Genomic DNA, 18,046 nt, shown 5'->3' with positions numbered 1-18,046 from the left:
CAACACAGGATCATTCTTGCTTAAAGGTGCAAGTTGAGGCAGACCTGACAAACAGCTCCAAATAGCAAGTTTTGTTATGCTTAAGGAGATCTGCCTTTTTCCTGAGCAGAGTAGAATAAAGGCAAAATTATTATTATTTGGTTAATACATGCAAAACGTGGTTCTGTTTTTTCAGCTCCCTCACTTATGCCACCAATTTCTTACACTTCTGAGAAAGAAGAAATAAAGATGCTTTTGAAACCCAGTTGGTTGAACCAATGTTCAGTCCTCAATTATTCTCTTTATTATTCAATTAATAACACTATTCATGTTCTCCCGTTTCCTTTTTTTGATGCAAAGTTACCATGCATTTCCTTAAAATACTTTTTTCCCAAAATCCAAACAAACAAATCCCTTGAAGCCTCCAAATATGTTTATATATCAAAGCAAGCAATTGCTTATTAAAGTATCTCTAATGGCCAGCACTTATAATGGGAAATGATTTTTCTCACTCTTTCAAACTTTAGCCAATCTGCAAAGGGCTGCACATCCTCTCAACTTAGGGCTTTAGGCAAATTATTTGCTGCCTAGAATTGTGGTTGCTGACATAATGAACAGCTGTGAACATCTTTTCACCCAAGGCCAGACCTTCCATTCGTCATTCTCAAAAGAGACAACATGGATCATTATATTGCAATGACTTCCTTAAGTGCAAATTTCATTCTGACATGTCTGGCAAATGTCTGGAGCATTTCCACTACTCTGGTTAATTCTCTTTCTGAATTCCTGGAGAGTTTACTTTTTCCATATCTCCTGAGCAGAGGTGGGTGGCTAATTTTTTCACTACCAGTTCGGGTGCACTCCCACATGCACGCATGATGCTTCTGCGCATCCGGGTGGGTGGGTGGAGTCTCCCGCCACCGCTACTACCAGTTCGGCTGATCCAGGCTGAACTGGCAGCAACCCACCTCTGCTCCTGAGACTTCTTGAATGGCTGCTTTTACTACAACTAACCTTGGTCTACACCATAGAACACAGAATAATTGGGTTGGAAGGAAAGACCTTGGAGATCTTCTAGGCCAACTCCCTGCTCAAGCAGGTGACATCATTCCCTTGTGGAACAATGATTTGAACAATCTTTTCTTGAAAGCCTCTAATGATGGAGCATCCACAACTACTAGAGGCAACCATTCCACTGGTTAATTGTTCTCGCTGTCAGGAAACTTCTCCTCAATTCTAGATTGGATTTATATTTGATGATCTTCCACCCATTACTGCTTAGAATACAGAGTAACAAAGGGACCTTGGAGGTCTTCTAGTCCAACTCCCTGCTCAAGCAGGAGACCTTATTCCATCCTGATCAAATGGATGTCCAGTCTGTTTTTGAAAACCTCCAATAATGTAGCACCCACAACTTCTGGAGGTGGATAATAGTTCTCACTGACAGAAAAATTCTCCTTAATTTTTGGTTGGTTCTCTCTTTAACATAAGCCCATTTGTCACACAGTATTTGATCACGATTATTAACCAATCGCTTTCTGTAAATAAGTGTTTAATATGTCTCAGATGTTTATATTTCCTTTATATCGCTTGAGGAAAAGATGGCACCCATTTATTTCTCATGTTTTCTTTTATTCCCCCACAACATCTCTCTTGTAAAATTACTTGGTAAATCTTTTTTGATCCAAAGGCACCCACAGCGATTCAAGCTGAACCCCAATTTCTGTGGAGATTCTCAGTCATCCAGGTCTTGGTTGTCCCAAAGATTGCTTTTTCAAGAGGCAATTGGACTTTCCTTGTTTTTTCTTTGAAGACATTTCTCTTCTCATCCAAGAAGCTTCTTCAGTTCTCTACCATCCAGTCAGAACTAAAGAAGCTTCTTGGATGAGAAGCGAAACATCTTCAAAGAAAAACAAAGAAAATCCATCTGCCTCTTGAAAAAAGCACCTTTGGGTTTGGACCCAACCGTAGCTTTTCCCCACATCCTGGTTCAACACCTTGTATGCCCAGTCCCCTCAACAAGCTTTCCTGCTACCATCTCCGGTGCCAGAACCCAGGCCTGACTGGGGATCTTCCATTCGGATGACTGGATTTATATCCCAGATGTTGCAGAGATGTGCTCTAGATGCTTATTTCTATGCTTATTGCAGCTGAATTTTATCCAGTTTCTAGGCATTTGGGATTTTTAGTCTTTTTATGCAAGTTCTGCTTATGCTGTTGGAATTAAAGAATGATAAATGAATCAGACGATCCTTTGTTTTTCCCACAGTACCAATTTCAAATAAATAAATGAATTCATACACACATAACAAAAGGAGAAGTTTTGCTCAGAACTGATTGTCAGCTGATTGCTTTTTCCAATAATCTGGGATATTTAAGAATGGCTGGTGAGCTTTGAAGTGGTGAGGGAAAGCTTTTCTTCTACATTCTCCAGGGTGCCATCTCTTCACACTTGTAGGAACAAAAGAGAGCAAAGAACATCCCCTGGGGCCATTTTCCAAGAGAGGCCTACTTGTGAATCTCAGCAACTTCTGGAGTGGGGGCTATAATATATAATGCAAGCCATCTGCAGGGTGGGTCCTCTGATAATTTTATTCATGGCTTTTTTCTTTCATTTAAAAGATTGCTCTGGCTGCGGTGCTATGTCTCACATGGCACAACCACGGATGGCTCAAAACAACCATAATAACAACTAAAAACCATAAAGAGGTCACACACAAAAAATCTCAGCTCACCCAAAGCAAACATTTCTCCATACATCAAGGTTTGGTTTCATTTAGCCTCAAACTGACCCTTCCTCAACACTTTGCAGAATAACAGGGTAGGAAGGGACCTTGGAGGTCTTCTAGTCCAACCCTCTTCTCAAGCAGGAAACCCTAGACCATTCTGGACAAATGGTTGTCCAATTTCTTCCTTAAAACCTCCAGGGATGAAGAACCACAACTTCTAGAGTTTCCACTGGTTAATTGTTCTGTCAGGAAATTTCTTCTTAGTTCCAGGTTACTTCTTTTCTTGATTAGTTTCCATCATTTTCTTCTTGTCTGGCCTTCTGGTGCTTTGGAGAATAGGTTGACCCTCCCTTCTTCTTTGTAGCTGTCCCTCAAATATTGGAAGAGTGGTATTGTGCCACCCCTAATCCACCTCTTCCTCAGACTAGACTTGCATGAAGATCCTGCTTTTCCAGGCCTTTCAGATGTCTGGGAAGTGGGAGCCCTGCCAGATCTGGGAGCCCTGGGGTTGATGAGTCCTCCACCCCTCTCGACAGGTATGGTTGTTGGTTATTTTTAAATAGCAATAGCAATAGCAATAGCAGTAGACTTATATACCGCTTCATAGGCCTTTCAGGCCTCTCTAAGCGGTTTACAGAGAGTCAGCATATTGCCCCCAACAATCTGGGTCCTCATTTTACCCACCTCAGAAGGATGGAAGGCTGAGTCAACCCTGAGCCGGTGAGATTTGAACCGCTGACCTGCTGATCTAGCAGTAGCCTGCAGTGCTGCTTTTAACCACTGCGCCACCTTGGCTCTAAATGCGTGTCTTGTATTGTATGTTCCCTTCCCCGTTTGAGTTGTTCGCCGCCCTGAGTCCCTGCAAAGGGAATAGGGCGGCATATAAATAAAACAAAACTTCAAACTTCAGATCTCAAGGGAAAAGATGCTCCTACAGGGTAGGAAGGATTGCAAAAAGGCAATACAATTTTTTCTACCAAGGGCTTGAAAAGTGGGGTAACCGGAAAGCTTTATTATGCTAACTCATTCCAATGAGGGGGGGAGGGTCCACTCTAGGCATTGTGTAGGGCCTCAGTCTCCGTGTTCCTTGCCAGCATCAAAGGCAACGTTTAGACAAATCCACAAATGCTTTTTGAAGTTGATGCCGACTTTATTGGAGTTGCAAGCTTTGCCAGAAGAGAAGGATTTTTCTATTTCAGCCTCATGTGAAAGCTTTTCCTGCCTCTATTATTCAGTACTTTATCTATTAATGTATCACAAGAAGTCAGATTTTAAAGCATAAAAAGAGCTTTACCATTGGATCAAAATTAAGTTTGTGTGCGGGTGTTCCCTCTATTTTATTTTCTCTTTTTTGCTTGTTTGCTTTTGAATTGTATTGTATTCTGTGGTTGCATTGTGCATTGCACAGCAGTCTTTGGAGATTGATGATGCCTGTATCAAATAAATGAAATTAACTCAGCACTAACCTCCATCCGATTTATGCATAAACACTTTATAGGAATACATGTTGTTTGGCACTCTTTTGGGTACGTTGCAGGTTGTCCTCAACCTACAACTGTAATTGAACCTGGAATTATGGTCATTAACTCAGGCCAGTCATTAGAGTATCACCAGGTGACGGTGCCCAATTTTATAACCTTTCTTGAGGCAGCTATTAAATGAATCCATTCTCTGAAATGGACATTTTTTCATAAGTAGCTCTGGGAAGTCATAACTTCAAACAGACACTAAGCAGCGGTCATAAGTCAAAGACCACCTATCCCCTGTCATCTGGTTATCTGTATAACAGTGTAGGAAGCAGTGTGGTTTTCTCCTTTTTATGGATCCCATCAGAATCCATATCTTTTCCATAGTAGGGAATGGATGCTGTTTAAACAATTAAATCCTCTTTAACAAGCAAGCTGCACTCGGGCACATTTTCATTTTATTAGCTATCAATTAGCCCAAACAAATTTTAAGTATTCACCATCTCTTAGCAATCATGCTCTAGAAGTTACAGAGCACCCATACACATTTTTAAAGGGAGTCAGTTGCGTGTATAACATGGACTCTACTGGGCAAGTTGGTTGAGGCCTTTGTTCAAATCCAAATCTCTCTTTTGCCTCTTTATAAAAACAGAGCAATTGTCCAATTGTGCTTCACTTCTTTCTTTCTTTCTTTCTTTCTTTCTTTCTTTCTTTCTTTCTTTCTTTCTTTCTTTCTTTCTTTCTTGTCTAGGAGTTCTTAGATATCTTCCTTGGCTTGGAGAACATCCTAATGAAAAACCAGTTAGACGGGTGGAGTCAAGCTCAGGAAATCAGGTGCCCAGGCAGTTCAAGTGAATATATAGATTTATTGTACGCTAACGCTGTCTACAAGAATCTGATCTACTAATGGTCAGAGCCAATGGAACGAATCTCAATGGATCAATGGAATTCAAGGTGGAATTACATTTCTTTTCTCATTTTTGGAATGTTTTTATTTTTAAAACAAACAAAAACATAAAACAAACATAAAAAAACAATACTTAACATAAAAACATCTTCAATTCCATAAGTGTGTTGATTGGTTACAAGGTTTTTGTCCATCCTTTCCCTTAAATTTTATATAAAGTCACATATTGTCAATCAAGTATATGTCAGGCCTGCAGTTATATTCCTTTTGGGATTTTTGGCCTGCCACACTTTCTATGATTTCACTATGCTGTTTCATTAGTGTAGTAGTTGGAAGGGGGGAATAGAAAGGAGTAGAATTGTGGAATGTGTTGTTGTCATTCCTTTCTAGAAGCTAAGGTCATCTTTTGTCTCCGCAGCTCTGCACATGACCAGAACCAGCTGGGTGGAGATGCCAGCGTGGCCAAAGAAGATTGGACCATGTGATAGATTTATGGGTGTGGGGATAAAATCATGAACTTTCAACTGTGTGGAATCCCAGGAAGTTTTCAGATTTGGGATTTCCACAGTTCGTTGCCAACATGTCTGTCTTATTAAATTGGAACTTTAAGGAGAGCTCTGCCTTGGACTCTGATTTAATTTTGCATGATATTTGGAATGCTGACATTATCCCAAATCTCTCTTTAAAATAAATCACCAACACCCAGGGGCAGGGAGGCTGGTGAGCGGGGTGCTGATTTCCCAACATTGACTGGGTCAGCATAAAACGTCAGTGAACAATTAAGAGAAAGCTTTTTGAGATAAGCTGAGATGAGACGCTTCTCTACATCTCTCCCAAGCAGCAAAGGAATCTGTAGAAGAGGGAAATTCCAGATAAATAGCATCTGGGAAGATGCAGCCAGAGGGGACTGGGAAACCTAATTCACCACACGGAGGGAGAATGAAAAACCCAGATCAACTTGAGCAACTAAACGTGAGTGCATGCATCCCCTCCTTCCCCCCACCAAGACTTGGGAGGGAAACTTCTGGAGTGGAGATTTTGACTCCTTCCAAACAGCGATAAATGAAATGATCCATTACCCTGCAACTGAGTTAAAGACAGATTCCCTATCAAAATGGGAAATTCAACCCAACTAGCAAGAAGGGATTTGGCCAGCATCTTTCACTTGCCAGCCACCGGAAATTGGGCTGCACTTTATGAATGAAGCACCAACAAATTGGGCTTTCTTCCCAGAGTATGGATGGAAAAGATGCCAGTGGTCACCTACTTGACCATCAGCATGGGAAAATCCTCCAAGACAGCAGAGGGGTCCTTGGCATACAACCCCCCACCCCAGGCTGCCAGCCATTGTTGGTTGAACTGCAACCTGTGAATCATTTTTGGCCTGCCACACTTTCTATAATTTCATTATGCTGTTTCATTAGTGTAGTAGTTGGGAAGGGGGAATAGAAAGGAGTAGAATTGTGGAATGTGTTGTTGTCATTCCTTTCTAGAAGCCAAGGTCATCTTTTGTTTCCACACCTCTGCACCTGACCGGAACCAGCTGAGTGGAGATACCAGTGTGGCCGAAGAAGATTGGACTATGTGATGGATTTATGGATGTGGGGATAAGATCATGAACTTTCAACTCTGTGGAATCCCAGGAAGTTTTCAGATTTGGGATTTCCACATTTCGTTGCAAACATGTCTGTCTTATTAAATTGGAACTTTAAAGATAGTTCTGCCTTGGACTCTGATTTAATTCTGCATGGTATTTGGAACGCTGACAGTATATTTGTATACATTATTATTATAGTATTTCATTTGTTTGACTGTCACTCTTATTTCTTCATTTTAAACGAGGTATTCTAAATATGGGCTCATTTATATTATAATAATTCATTACATCATCTTCAACATCAATAATAAGTACTTTTAATCATATTTTAAATTGTTCTCTTATTTTGGTGTTGGTAACATTCTCTAATAAATTTTCAGTTCCTTATTATTATTATTGTTGTTGTTATTATTATTATTATTTAATCTAACTACTAATTAAATAGATCCCATGTCTGTTGTGACTCAGCTAGAGCCTTGGGAGCTGTTATCAGACTCTGACAGCAAGTGGGCTTTTGAGTCATATTTGGAAGAGGAGGAGGGTTCTGGACAGGGGTCTGCCTCCGAGCAGGGCTCAGAGAGACTAGTTGGTCCCCAGGTAATGGCTGAGCCTTGGGCCAGTGGGAAGGACATAAAAGAGACTGAGCCTTGGAGCAGTGGGGAGGAGACAAGAGAGGCTGAGCAAGAACCCTTCTGTGAGTATTTTCAGGATGCATGTAGGAGACGAGCTGACCAACGTAAGGGACAACGGAGGACTCTGAGGAGGTGATTGCAACCAGATGTGCCTCGTTAGAGGCTTCCCTTAAGGATAAAAGGACTGGTGGTGCCACGCCCTGCTCGCAGAAGTCAACGTTCCTTGATCCTGGAGTGTGGTTTCTTTGCTGTGACTTCTGTAACCCTGATTCGCAGAGACTTTGGGAAGAAGGGCTTTGCTTGCGTTTGGATTCTTCTTGTATTTACCGTAAGAAAGATTTATGTTTGAGTCCGTTATCTTCTGGCAGAGACTTTAAGTAGTTTAGTTTGGCTCGCAGCCATTTTGAAACTGAGAACTGATAAAGACAATCCCCTTTGCTTTTATTTGCCTGTCGTCTGTTAACAAGTGAAGGAGGGGGGAACAGAACACATGTCCTATAAAATTGTTTATCAATCTAATATATGTGCATACAATTATTATAATTATTAAACATTCATTGAATATAGATATTATTACATCCTTTATATGTGAAGCATACTAAATTTAAAGCAAATTTATATTATGGCATTTCATACATCGTCCTGGACTCATGCAATGGTGTTTCATCTTTATATCTATTCTATGTAGAATTATTTATCTTTTATTTAAAAAAGCGGCTTTTCCACATCTCCATGGTTCTCATTTACAGCTTATATAGAATTCATATACCAATCTAGTATATATAAATGCATTATTATCATTATTAATCACTTAATTACTTTGTCTTATATATAATACTCAAAGTTTAACTAAGTTTAACTTAATTTTATTGTTTATTTCATTTCATCATCCTGTATCCTTCCAGTAGTAGTGCAGTCCAATATCTCTTGCTATTTGTAAAATCTGAATTCTTGGTGTTTTCTTGATAAGTGTTATGTGAACTTCTCTTGACAGCTTGTTCATTGTATATTTTGTAAAGACTTGAAACCCTCCATCTGTTCCTTTCATCAGCTTTCCTTTGATTATCACTGATGCTTCTGCCAAAGATACTCTTATTGTTTCTGCCAAATTTTCTTCCCTTTCTTCATCTATGTTTTGAAGCATGACAATAGAGCAGGGATGTGCAATCACTAGAGGCAAGGGAGGCGGGGCCTCACCAGTCTCCTCAGGGAAACGAAAGGATTTTAAATAATTTTCTTAAAATAATTAAAGCCAGGGTAGTTGCTACCAGATTTCAAGTCATAGTGGCTTGGTGTCTGCTCTCAGTATTAACTAGGAGGAGGCCAGAGAACTAGGGGTCTCTTTTGCCTAAGGAATTTTTCGCCTTTTAAGAGTTAAGCAAGGGTTAACAAGCAAAGATTCCTTATGCAAATGAGGCACGTATTCTCTCGCCTCCTGTAGAGGGCATTTTTAAAGGCTTTTTAGAGTTCTCTGGGAGCGACTAGCTCAGTCTGACTTCAGAACTCTGGATTTTCAAGAGGGGAGGGCAGGGCAGGGCAGGGAGAAGCAGAGTTGAAATCGTCTCTGAAACAGCTAGAAAAGGTGCGTGTGGGGAAGGGGGAGAAATTCAAAAAGTTTGATCGGAAGGCAGCAGGGGAAGGGGGGTATGGCAGAGGAGCTGCTTTCAAGCCTTTGGAAAATATATCCAATCCAACTTCTGTGTTTGTGTTTGAGAGTGAGTGAATGAGAGAGGGATCAAAGTTCTCTGCGTGCGTGTGTCTGTTTGAGAGAGGGGGGAGGGAGGGAGAGAGGGAGGAAGGAGGGGGGAGAAGAAAAAGAATGGGAAAACTTATTTTGCAAGGGGGAAAAATGCTGTCACTTTAAATCGGAACTGAGCATGCCTGGCTGTGGAATTCTGGGAGTTGACATCCACAAGTCTAAAAAGTGCCTCATCAGGGCTAAAGCTGACTGCACGTCACTGGAATAGAGATCCAGCTCCTCTACCTCTCCTTTCAGTATTCCATATGTTTCACTTCCTTCCACTCTCGGTTTGCTATCAATATCAACAATTTTCTTGTCACTTTGTTCATATTTCTCTGCAATGTTTTGGGATCTATCTTTAAATTTCATCTTTGTTTCATCAATATCCTCAACTCTTCCCTCCATTCTTTCTGTTCTTTGTTCTATAATCCTAAGATTCTTTTCAATTCTTTCTGTGCTTATTAGGACTTTTTGAATTTCTAGCATAATTTTTTGCAGTTATTTCCTCTTCTTCTTCATATTGTGCAATTTCTCCAGGTTGTAAACACTGCCACTAGGCCATCCAAGGCCTTTCACTAGGTTTCAAATAAATTCACTATAATCTTTCAAGTCAAGGCTTTCTCGTTACTGCAGTCCAGCTATTGATAATATTCCAGAAGAGCACCTGTGCAAACAAACTGTACTCTTCCCATTTTTCTTTCAATAAACAAATCTGAAGCCTTGAAGCATGAGATATATGTCAAATATAAAAAAACTGTATCTCCAACCCTCCAGCTTCTAGATGGCAATGTTACTTCTTTTTCCTCCGCTTTTAGCTCTTTCTTTAAGCTATCTTTGGGTTAAGAAAAAGTTAAGAAAAAAATGGTAAAAAGGAACAATCCTGCCATGCGTTGGAGAAAAGATAAGAAAGGAATCCTTAATCCACAAATACAAAAAATTAGAAAAAATAGAAGAAGAATGGAAAAAGAGACCACTCCAATTTAAAAAGTAAGAGGCATTTGTAAAAATTTCATCCATAAAAAGGAAACAAAATTAAAGGAAAAAAGATAACACAATAGTTTTAATTCAGGCTAATCCCCTGCTTGCTCTCTTCTGTCTTCAATTTTAACTTTACTCTAAATCTTTTTGGGTGTTCTCTAAAAGTAAAATTTATCTCACCAATTCCGACACACTCTGTCTCCTGCTAAGCTTCCATTCAGGGACTGTCCCTCCCTTATGCGGCTTTGAAATGGCTGCTTCTCTTGTAGCCGGCAAAAAGAGCTTTTTCCTGGATCGATCAGGGACTTTGCAATGTCCCTGAGATCAGCAGGACATGCTCTTCTCTATCACCATCTCTTAGGGATGGTTTAGGTCCGAAAGGACCATCCAGGAACAGAGATTTCAACAGCAATCCTGGAACTCCAAGATTCCATGCTGTGTTGTAGCGACGTCACCCCACCCCCGGAATTACATTTTTTGTGGGTGCAAAGGGACTCGAGGTTGATGACACATTTGACCCTTCCCTCAGACTAAGCCTGGTCATCTCTGACAGGTGGTGGGCTTAGCTTCACTCCTTGTGTCCATACAGAAATTGGACAACTATTTGCTGGGATGCTTTAATTCTGTGTCCCTAGACTAAATGAGAGGTTTAATATGAAGATCCCAATGGTTTTTTCAAGTTCTGTATTTTTTGTGCAAAGTAGACTAGAACTTCACAGCAAAAGTCCAGGACTGCTACAAAAAAGAACAAAGGGAAGCTTTCCCCTCTTCAGCTGACCCCATGTTGAAGGAAGCTAAAAGATCATCTGATGAATGAGGAACAGAAGGACCACTACCATCATTTACCATGACCCAAGTCTAACTCTGGTCACAAAGTCCCTTGATCTGAGGGATCTTCAACTTTCCAATGTCTACCAGCAGGACAATCCTGGCTGGAATGTGTTTTCCTTGGGGAATCTGTCTCCAAGGCAGGCAGGAAGGCAAGCTAAATCCATTCCTCTCTCTGTGTGTGGGTAGATGGCCCGGAGAAAGCTGTCAAAAACACAATCTGAATAGACTACTTCGCTCCTTGAATAGGATGTAAACATTGCTTTTTGAGAATGTAAATAGCTCTTTTTGCAAAAATGGCAGCCTTTGAAAGTTGCTTACAAGCGTCACTGAAAACAAACTATAAAGAGGCACTAAAAGCTTTTACATTTATTACATTTATTACATTTATTACTGAAGAAGCCTCTATGCCAGCCTCCCCTTGGGATCTCAGCTCATTTTTATTGGACAGTTCTTCCTATTTCCTGGTTTCACATCTTTCTGAAACTTCTGGCTGTATTTATTCCTACTCAGAGAGGAACCATTTGAACAAGGTTTTATCCCCCTCAAACAATGCCATTTTCCCCTCTCCTGCATGCTTTCTAATGGCAGATGAGCCTATAGAAGGAAAGGAAGGGCAGACAGGGGCTTTTTGGTACCAGTAACAGGAAGTCATTGAACATCTGTATTACTTTTAATGTTGGGCTGACTGACTTTTTCCTCCTTGGTGGAGTCCCTTGGGAACTGCGGGACTAAATGCAAAAGAAAGCAAAGGAAGAGATACACTCAAGTGGGACTTTAAGGGAATTTGGGGAGTCCAGCTTGATAGAATCACCATGGAGTAAGAGTAAGGAGGAGTATGGGACTCTTGGTGAGCCTGGTGGTTTTCTTGCAGAGGTTTCATTACCCAACTAGGTAACATCATCCATGCTAGAGGGTTTGCAGAAGGGAGGCAGAGGAGGAGGAGGAGTTATACAATACAATACAATAGCAAAGTTGGAAGGGACCTTGGAGGTCTTCTAGTCCAACCCCCCACCTAGGCAGGAAACCCTATATGGCTATCCAACATCTTCTTAAAGACTTCCAGTGTTGGGGCGTTCACAACTTCTGGAGGCAAGCTGTTCCACTGATTAATTGTTCTAACTGTCAGGAAATTTTTCCTCATTTCTAAGTTGCTTCTCTCCTTGATTAGTTTCCACCCATTGCTTCTTGTTCTACCCTCAGGTGCCTTGGGGAATAGTTTGACTCCCTCTTCTTTGTGGAAACCCATGAGATATTGGAACATTGCTATCATGTCTTCCCTAGTCCTTCTTTTCATTAAACTAGACATGCCCAGTTCCTGCAACTGTTCTTCATATGTTTTAGTCTCCAGTCCCCTAATCACCTTTGTTGTTCTTCTCTGCACTCTTTCAAGAGTCTCCACATCTTTTTTTACATCATGGCGACCAAAACTGAATGCAGTATTCCAAATGTGGTCTTATAAAGTGATATTTACACTTCACGTGATCTTGATTCTATCCCTCTGTTTATGCAGCTTAGAACTGTGTTGGTTTTTTTGGCAGCTGCCACACACTGCTGGCTCATATTTAAATGGTTGTCCGCTAGGATTCCAAGATCCCTCTCACAGTTACTACTATTGAGCAAGGATCCAACTATACTGTACCTGTACATTTCGTTTTTCTTGCCTAAATGTAGAACCTTACTTTTTTCACCATTGAATTTCAGTTGTGTGAGGTCCTTAGTGCTCTCTGAGCCTGGTGGTTTTCTTGCAGATGTCTCATTACCCAACTAGATAACTTCATCAGTGCTAGAAGGAAGTGGGGTTTATGGAGGAGCAGGACTTTATGGCTGTTTTGCAGTCTGCGTCAGTAGAATGTGATGGATATTTTGAAATTCTTCTCATATATACCTACTACAATATTGATATCTGTACCCGCTGTGACATTGGGGCTGTGCCAGTCTTTCTGTATTGTGTCCTGTGGCATCTCTATTTTGTTTTATTTTCTCAGGAGAAAAGAGAGCATTTCCGAAGCCCAGGACCTATTTCCAAAGCTGGGAAGGAACAAGGATTGTACATGACTCATTGCAGAGAAAATCCACTGCAAGTAGGCCTCAGGTTACAACAGTTCATTTAGTGACTGTTCAAAGTTACAACATCACTGTAAAAAGTGACTTGTGAGCATTGTCCACACTTATGGCCATTGCAGCATCCCCGTGGTCATGTAATCAAAATTCAGACATACAGGCTTGTATTTATTATGGTCTCAGTGTCCCGTGGTCACGTGATTCCCCTTTCTGGCCTTCTGACGGGCAGAGTCAATGGAGAAGCTGGATTCACTTAACAACCATGTTGCTAACTTTAACAATTACAAAGATTCACTTAGTATTGGAAGAAAGATCATAAAATGGGGCAAAACTCACTTCTTAACAAATATCTCACTTAGCAACATAATTGTGGTCATAAGTCAATAACTACCTCTGTCCTTAAAGGTCAAACTCTAACTATGTCTAAAATGGCTCCATCTGTATAAATATCTGTGAACGTTCATGACAAATAGACAGTGTGCATTTCAAAAGACTAATAATTGACTTTGATACTTGAAATATATACTGTGTTTGCCATACAGATTCTAGGTGCTTTAAAAATATTTTTAAATATTCTGCAGCTTGATTTTTCCTTGAGGATTTTACAGTTACCTTTCCAAGTACATTAAATACCTTCTGCATGTTAAATGTTTCCAAGGGACTGAACTGAAAAGAATTATGCATGAATTTACATGCATTAATATGTTATTAAACCTCCCGAGAACATTTCCCTTTTTCCGGGTGAAAGCCAATAATTTTAAATCAAAGCGTAGTTAATTTACAAGGTTACTTTTCTTTTGCTGGGGAAGTTGAAAGAGAACGGCACCTTAAATGGCCAAATGCAATCAGAAAGTACAAACAGCATTAAAAAAAATCCAAAATTAATTTTTCTCAAGCCATTTCTAAGGTTGCCCTGTCTCCTCCTCCTCCTCCATCATCTCCTTCTCCTTCATTCATCTCTATCCCTCCTTTTCCTCCTTCAACTCCTCCTCTTCCATCTCCTTCTCCTCCATCAACTTCTCCTATCCCTCCTCCTCCTCCAGAGCAGTTATGAATAATACCCATTTTGTCTTCCTCAGATTTGCTCTAGATTCCAGCATTCTCCTGTCAAGAAAAATCATGCCCAAGAAGGTCTTGGTCCTTTAATAGCACACTCTTGTTTCCATGGGCAAAACCTTGCAATGACACTCTATGTCATAGAGTGTCATTGCAAGGTTTTGCCCATGGAAACAAGAGTGTGCTATTAAAGCAGTGGTCCCCAACCCCCGGTCCGCAGACCGGTGCCGGGCCGTGGAGTACCTGGCACCGGGCCGCGCAGCGGCCCGGGGCCATGATCGCTCTTTTAAATCCGCTCCTCTTAAATGCATTTCTCTCCCCCCCCCTTTGGTCCCACCCTCGGCTCTCTCTCCCTCCCTCCCTCGCCGTCTCCTCCCTTCTCTCTCCCCCACTCCCGCACCGATCCATCGCCAGGGAAAGAGAGAGTGAGAGAGAGGAGAGAGAGAGGGAGAGAGGGAGGGAGTCAAGAAAACTGTTCCGGCCGCCGCTGAAATGACTCAGTAACTTTTGCGCTTGGATCTGCTTTTTCAAACCTCCCCCAATCATCATCGCCTTCCTTCCCGCCCTGCCGCGCTTGGTCTGGCTCTTTTCTTTTTTTGCTCTCTCCTCGGCTTTTCCTGCTTTCTCCCTGCAATTTTGTCACCCAGATGCATGCTGTGGTTCGCGAGTGTGGCTCGGTTTTATGTGTCCGCTTCTCTCCCTTTCTCTCCACACACACCCCACCTCCATTTAATTATTATTTTTTTAAAGAAAGAAAACCGTAGTTCTGCCAATTGCAAAAAAAAAAAAGTGTGTGTGCGTGCATATCTGCTGGCGGGTGTGTATTTGTGTGGTGTGTGTGTGTGTGTGTGTATGCGCGCGCGGAGAGAGACTGGTTGGAAAGGAAGGACAGGACTGGCAGTGTGTGTTTCTGCAGCCCCTCCGGTGGAGGCTGCATTAGCCGTCAGATCTGGTGTTTTTTTTTTCCCCTCTCCTTTTTCCGGCAGGTCGTTTTAATCCTTGCTAATTACTTTCTGTTCTTCGCTTGCCAGCTTCCTTCCCACCCTCCTTCCTCCTCCTCCCCCCCCCCGGCCGGGTGCGCCTCCCCGCTTTTACTCCCAAACAGTTATATATTTATATATATATTTATTTTCTCTCTCTCCACGGCATTCGCGCGCTCGCGCTCTGTTCTTTGCCCACCGAATGTGGTGGGGAGGGGGAGGGCGGGCAGAAAGGTTGGTCCAGGTTGAGGGTTCAGGATGGTCTTTGAGGAATATAAGTCTGTCCGGGTGGGGGGGGCATATTAAAGCACTTTATATTTATGTAATTGTATTTTATTTTGTAAGGCATGTTTAAATACAATAAAATAAAAGTTGTTTAATCAAAACAATCTGATATATAAACAATCAATGTGTCGTCGCGAACAACACCCCCCCACCCCTGCGCGCGCTCAGCGGGCCACGGTAAAATTATCAAAGGCTGACTGGTCCGCGGCGATAAAAAGGTTGGGGACCACTGCTCTATGTGATTTATAGTCCAGCCTGAAATAGGAACCAACTTTATTTGATAGAGTCAATAGTATATAAGAGATGAATGCCCAGGCCTTGCGCAATGTTCTGAGGAAAGGATCTCAGACGCTAAAGAGGTTGCAAAGCCAGCAAACATTCCCATTGGGTGTCTCCTTCCCCTTCTTTTTTCCTCTTCCGGCTATGCATCAGATTTCATTTTGAAGACCATCAGCAACCCAGCGTGCCCCAGGGAGGCAATGCAGCAATAGAAAGTTGAATTCCTACTCTGCTGATGAAAACAGCCCCAGGAGCCATTGATAAAACTGTGTCTTGCTGCAGACGGAAAACCTGCCAACCGCTGTGTTAAGAGCCTAAGCTTCAAAGTTTGCAATCACCCCATTTGTTAATGCAATTATGGGACGGGGCTGCTGGTCACAGCAGCAGCAGGCTAAATTTGAAAGTTTTTATGGCTTGGTTTAGAGGCACCAAAATAAATATCTCTTGGAGAATTTACTTAGAAGGGGTTGCACGAAGCTAACAGCTGTCTCCTATAAACCTTCCTCTTCACCATTTGTCTTAGAAATGTATGTCATTTCCTTGAATTCTAGACCAAGGTTTGGATTTTTTTCTGGTGATGGGAGAGCTGTTAAGAAGCTGAATGTGAAAACGATTCGCTGGTGGATACTATCAAATAACCTCAAAGCCTTACTATGCCTGTAGCCCCATGAATTCCAAAGCAAGAACAAGTAGCGAGACTCTGAAGCTGAACTTTATTAGATTCTCCAGCTTGCATTCATGTATTTTTCATGTATTTATGCACTGTCTTTCTGAGCCAGCATTTCTTTGAAATTCACAAGAAAAGAGTCAGACTAAAATGCCGGTGAAATTTGTGGAAACTGTTCATTGCTACAACTATTTTTATGGTGCTCCTGATGGGTAACTTAGGCTGAAGGGGGCCCCATAATAAATAATTAATAAGCTGTGGTGGCGCAGTGGTTAGAGTACACTACCGCAGGCTACGTCTGCCGATTGTTGGCTGACTGCAATTTGGCAGTTTGAATCCCAGCAGGCTCAAGGTTGACTCGGCCTTCCATCCTTCCAAGGTGGATAAAATGAGGACCCAGATTGTTGGGGGCAAGAGGCTGACTCTATAAAACCGCTTAGAGAGGGCTATAAAAGCCCTGTGAAGTGGTAGATTTGTCTAAAGGCAAATCTGTCTTTCAGACTTTGTCTGAAAGTCTGTGTTAATCATAATAGCATCTCAAAAGCTATCTAAGCAAATTCACGTTGATATTTGCAATCCCCAAGAAGAATTTTGGAGGCAGCATAGGAAGAAGAGGAATATAACATGTTCTTCACTGTATAATGATCAAAATTCAGGGGCTTGGCAACTGACTCCTATTTATGACAGTCACAGTGTCCAGAGACCACATGATCCCTTTTTGTGACCTTCTGAAAAGCAAAGTCAACAGAGAAGCCAGATTCACTTAACAACCGTGTTACTAACTTAACAAGTGCAGTGATTTGCTGAACAACTGTGGCAAGAAAGTTCGTAAAATGGGGCAAAATTTGAATGTGTCCCTTGGCAAGAGAATTTTTGGGCTCAATTGTGGTTGTGAGTCAAGAACTTCCTCTATTTATTGAACAGCATAGAAACCAGCCTGCATCATTGTTTGGGTTATGTAAAGTTAGAACAACTTTTTTAGGAATATTTCAGTTGATGCTGGAACAACAGAGGGTATTTTTATTGCATTAATGAAATTCTTGAATGATAAAAAAAACTATCAAGTGATAAGCGCATAAGGCTGGTGAGAGATGGGAGGAATACAATACGCGGCGATACAAATTCAGCTTCCGAGAGATAAATCTTTAAGTGTGGGGGCCATTGTGTACAGCTGTGTTCCTCATAGGCTCTTAAAGTTTCAGCTTGCAATGCAGAACTGATGGTATCTGAAACACGCAACTGGTTCTCGCACCACATCCTCTCCAGAAGATGAATAGAAGTATCTATTCATGCATAAATGTTGGCAAAGAGCCACTGAAGATTCTGGCTGTTTGATACCAAGTGGATTTCAGTTTTATATGGCGTCTTCAACGCACTTTGGACCAGTCCACAGAGCTAAAACTTCACTTCTAGTTTGTAAAAGAATACAAAAGATATTTACGAGGCAGAATTGTTATTTCAAATGGATGGGGTGCCAGTATTTTGTGTTTTTGTGATCTATTCTAAATAGAGAACGTCCTCGACTTAAAACCATAATTGAGCCCAAAATTCCTGTTACTAAGAGGTTTGTAAGTGACTTTTGCCCCATTTTACAACCTTTCTTTCCGCAGTTGTTTTTTTATTATTATTTTTATTTGACATTTTCCAAACATTAAAATCACAATTACACTTTTACAGCTTTCTGCTATCAGTATTTCTTTTTTCTAATTTCGGGTTTTCCATTTTCCATTCTATTATTTTATACACATTCTTCTTTGTTTCATACTTTCTCATTTTTACAGTATATACATCAATATACAATATTTCCATCTCTATTGCTTTCTAAATATATGCCATCTCTTTTCATTGTGTTTGCTAT

The sequence above is a fragment of the Thamnophis sirtalis genome, unplaced genomic scaffold (genome assembly GCF_051295495.1).
Source record: "Thamnophis sirtalis isolate CommonGarterSnake01/CBP01778 unplaced genomic scaffold, rThaSir2_p1.2 scaffold_15, whole genome shotgun sequence".
Lineage (NCBI taxonomy): Eukaryota > Metazoa > Chordata > Lepidosauria > Squamata > Natricidae > Thamnophis > Thamnophis sirtalis.
This window is presented reverse-complemented; position numbering follows the sequence as displayed.